A 5014-nucleotide genomic window follows, 5' to 3' on the forward strand; every position below is an offset into this window, starting at 1 on the left:
CAGAACCGATTTGATGGTACACACAAAAAATAATAAAATTTTAAAAAATTAAAAAAAAAATCTCTTTTCCATCTATCATGATGTTGCCTATTGGTCCTGTATGTTGAGCTTCAATCCATATTGAATCCAAATTGAAGTCCTTGACCTTCTGCAGCAAGTGCTTCAGGTCCTCCTCAGTTTTGGCCAGCAAGGTTTTGCCATCTGCATAATGCAGGTTATTGATGAGTTTTCCTCAAATCCTGCTGCCACATTCCTCCTCAAAGAGCCCAGACTCCTGGATGATCTGTTCTGCATATAGATTGAAAAGGTATGAAGATAGGACACTTCTCTGGTGTATACTCTTCTCAATTCTAAACCATGCATTTTATTAATGATACTGTTTGTTAATTTCCACATTCTATTGGATCACCTCTCTTGGGAATGGTAACATGGTCATATTTCTTCCAGTCGGTCAGCCAGGCATCTGTCCTCTAGTACTTTTGATTCAAGGTTTCAGTGGCAATTAGTTAGGAAAGTCTTGATTGATACAAGTGATGGACAAAGAGGCTTTTCTGGTTCAGCCAAAAAATGGCATCTTCAACGGTGGTCCTTATGTTACTAGAATGGCCCTTGTGTTGATATCTTCATTTCTATCTCTCTCTCTGAGAATTGGACAGTGAATAAATATGACAGAAAAAGAATTGACATCTTTGAGCTATGCTGTTGGAGAAGAACACTGAACACCCCATGGATGGCCAAGAGAATGAACAGAAATGTCTTGGAGGCAAGAATGATGAGGCTTTGCCTCGCATACTTTGGGCATATTGCTAGAAGGGGCTATTGCTTGGAGAAGGACATGATGTTGAGAAGGGTGGAGGGACGGCTGAGGAGAGGAAGACCCTCAACCAGGCGGATTGACTTGGTGGCTGCTGTAATAGGCTCTGTGTGTCAGGAAGTGTGAGAATGGCACAGGATAGAGCAGGGTTCAGATCTTTTGCTCATAGGATCACTATGAGTCATACTTGATTCGATGGCATCTAACAAGAACAGCAACAAGGGGGCAAAAGCCTTTGGGTTAGTAGCCAGAACAATGCTATTTCCCAGGATTCTGAGACACATATTTAATGGCTGCTATGGTCAGAAATTCAAGCTGGATTTAGAAGAGGTTGAGACACTAGAGATCCATTGTTGACATAAGATAGATCTTGGCTGAAAGCAGAGAATACTAGAAGGAGGTCTTTATGTGTTTCACTGACTGTGCAAAGGCATTTGATTGTGTGGGTCACAAAATATTATGGCTAACATTGAGAAGAATGGGAATCTCAGAACACCTAATTATGCTCAAGTGAAACCTATGCCTAGACCAAGAGGCGGCTTTCCTAATGGAACAAGAGAATACTGCATGGTTTAACTGCATTGTGACCCACACAATGATTTCAGATGTACTTGTTATGCATCTGAAAGGTGGACAATAAATAAGGCTTACAGAAAAAGAATCAATGTTTTGGAGCTGTGGTATTGGAGAAGAAGACCACATGCCCCCTATATTGTCAAGGGCACAAATATGTCTTGGAGAAATTGCAACCAGGTGGTTGTTGGAAGCAAGGATGGTGAAGCGTCACCTAACATATTTTGGGCATCGTGTTAGGAGAAGCCAGTCTTTTTAAAAAGGCCTCATGCTGGGGAAGGTGGATGGTCAGTGAAGGAGGGGAAGACCCTCAATAAGATGGGTTAACTTAGTGACTTAACAGCCGGCTCAAGGTATCAGAGATGATGAGGATGGCACAAGACAGGGCAGAGTGAAAAACTGCAGTCCCTGGGGTCACTAAGAGTCGTAGCCAACATGACTTCAGCAACATGGTATGTTATCGGGAGGGGCCAGCCCTTGGGACAGGACACTATGCTTAGAAAAGTAGAGGGTAGGATGAAATTGGGTACGATATTCGAATGGCAAACAGACACATGAAGAAATGCTCCAAATCACTGGCAATAAGAGAGATGCAAATCAAAACCACAATGAGGTACCATCTCACTCCAATAAGAGTGGCAAAGTTTAACAGGGCAGCAAGTAATAGATGCTGGAGAGGATGTGGCGAGAAAGGCACTCTTCTTACACATTGCTGGTAGCATTATAAAATGGCACAACCACTCTGGAAGGCAGTTTGCCGCTTCCTGAAAAAGCTGAACATAGAAATTCCATGTGACCCATATATTCCACGATTTGGAATATACCCTGAGAATATCATAACTGAGGCACAAACTGAGATTTGTACACCAGTGTTCATAGCAGCATTATTCACCATCACAAGAATGTGGAAACAGCCCAAATGCCCAACCACAAATGAATGGATTGAGAAATTATGGTACATTCACACAATGGAATACTATGCAGCACACGGGAGCAATAACTTTGTAAATTATTAGCTAACTTGGGAGGGACTGGAGAACATTATGCTGAGTGAAGTAACTCAGTCCTGCAGGATAAATACTGTATAAAACTGTTACTGTAGAATGAGTATAAGGATCCAGGAGGGGTGGGAGAGGCTGGAAGCAGAGGGATGTGGATGTGCAGGGGGAAGGGAGGGATTAATCATGGGGTTGTACAATTTGATGGGTGGGAGTGAGGGAAATTTAAAGAATTTATTCAAATTTGTATTTGAATTTTGTAAATAAACTAGTAGAAAAATTAAAAAAAGGAAAGTAGAGGGTCAGGAAGCCTCTCAAGTTGGATAAATCGACATTGATTGTTAACAAGAGGCTTAAGTGTGGTGAAGCTTGTAAGGTGGTCCAAGGATCAAACAGGTCTCATTCTGTTGTGCACCGGTCCCTGTGAGTCTGAGCCCTCTTGATGGCCCCTCACAATGACCCAGGCAAGGACTCCTATGGACGCAACAGTTAAGCACCAAGGCTACTGCTTTATAAGCCAAAGCCTAAGAGTCTATGATTTGCACAAAGGTGCAGCCCACAGTTAAGGCCTTAACTGCCTTTTAAGTCCTCACCTAGTCCAGACACCGTGTTAAATCCTACATGCCTTCTCTGAGCTCACAAAGCAGCTGCCACAGCAAGGGGCTGGCTGCCAAACCGAAGGCAGATGGTTCGAAGCCAGCAGCTGTTCTCCTGGAGAATAATAGGCAGTCTCCTCCTGTGTGATTTACAGCCTCTGAAACCTGCTGGGAGGCAGCGGTGAGTCAGTTCCAACTTAATGGCACAAAATAACATCTTGGGTAGAAAAACATTAATATCCACACAAAATAACCCCACAGAGATTTGCCTAGATTCACACCCTGAGAAACCCAGTGGAGGATTCAGCTGGACGTCAGTGGATTGAATATGTGTTAAATGAATGTATGACTTGTACCCATAGCTGCATTGGCGGCTACAGTATTGAACTTGAACAAATGAGCAATTCAGCCTGCAAGTGTGGGGCTGCTGAACCCTGCCACCCATCACTATTAGTGAAGTATCAGAGGAGGAGGAGATTTTGGGCTAATCTGGATTTAGCTGCCACAGTCACACTGTTACAGATTCGCCTGGTTCGCTAATGAACTGGCCGCCCATCAGCGTTGAATTCCTTTTATCTTTCTCACAGGCTGGGAGAGGTTGACCTAAGCCAGGAACAGGCGTAGCAGAGGCTCTGCAGTGGCTCTGGAGTTTGTTTTCCAGGAAGTGGAGAATCTGGAGGAATAAAAGAGGGAAATGACTTTTTAGTGTTGTAACCTCTGTTGCTTTTTCAAGGATCATTGTTTGGGTCTGGGGCCTCCCAGGCCTGCGGGGCTGTCCTTCAGCAGAGGAGGGAGAACGGACCCAGGGTGCCTAGCATGGCTCACGAGCAAGTGTCTCTAGTCACAGAGCTTCTGTTCAAGGAGGGAAGACTCCTGTTCAATAAAGAGAGACCAAGGATGCTTTCAGCTCTGGATAATGGCTTGGAAAGGAAGTGAAGTAGGTGAGAGATGGGGACAGAAGTGGGGTCTGCTCAGAGGGCTGGTGTTGAGGGTCTGTCGCTGGAGTTGTGGTGTGGTGAGTGGCTGCATATGGCCCTTCTGATGGGCTTTAGTATGTTAGGGATCATCAGGATGGTGTAGGATAGGGCACGGTTCTGATCTATTGTTTGTAAGGACATAACAACACAATCGCAACAACAGCCACCAACTCAAATTCATTGCCATCAGAACCCGCACATTGGGTTCCCACGGCTGTAACTGCATGTAAGCACATTGACAATCTTTGTCCCCACAAAGTGGCTAGTGGAGTTTTCTCACACTTGCCCCATAGGTCAGGGGCTGCTCTGAGGGCCTGCGGGCCCAGAAAGAGGCCTGGCTGCTGGAACGGCTGAGAAGAGGCTGCCCTGGCCCGATAACTATATCTTAAGTAATTCCTCATCTGTGCTGTAATCTGTTACTTCCATCATCAACCCTGGGCTTGTGAGCGTGGTGGGAGTTCTTTGTGGTCAATGCAACAAGTGATGGAAACCAGCAGAGAAAAAGCGAGTCAGAGCCTGCTCATATCCAGGTCTCTACCAAGGAGGTTCTGATTTACGGCTGCCCCTTTGCTACAAAGGTGAATACACAAGGTTCTAAATTAAGGGATGTGCAAACTACGGCCCCAGAGCCAAATCTGTGCACCATCTGTATTTTTGAAGGGCTCACAAGTGAAGAATGGTGTTGCTCAAAGCTCAAAACTGGGAAAAAACCCAACAAAGACAAACCACTCTCTAACTCATTGCCATCAAGTTGATGCCACCTCACAGCAACCCACCACTGAGTTTCTGAGGCTGAAAGGAGACTGCCTACCTTCTTCCCACAGCTGGACTGGTGGATTCAAACCGGGTCAAGCAGCACAACATGCTACCTACCCCCTGTGCCGTGAGATCTTCTGACTCAAAGTTCAGAGCCCATAAAATGAAGTCTTATTAGGACACAGCCACACCCATTTATTTCCAGTTCGGCCCTGCCTGTTTTCCTGTGAGAGCGGGCAGAGCTGAATGATGACAGCGGAGACCAGCTGGTGAATTATTTGCCTGTGACGTCAGAGCCAG

This window comes from Elephantulus edwardii, unplaced genomic scaffold, assembly GCF_000299155.1.
Source record: "Elephantulus edwardii isolate Elephantulus edwardi_28Jun2011 unplaced genomic scaffold, EleEdw1.0 scaffold00117, whole genome shotgun sequence".
In the NCBI taxonomy this organism is placed as follows: domain Eukaryota; kingdom Metazoa; phylum Chordata; class Mammalia; order Macroscelidea; family Macroscelididae; genus Elephantulus; species Elephantulus edwardii.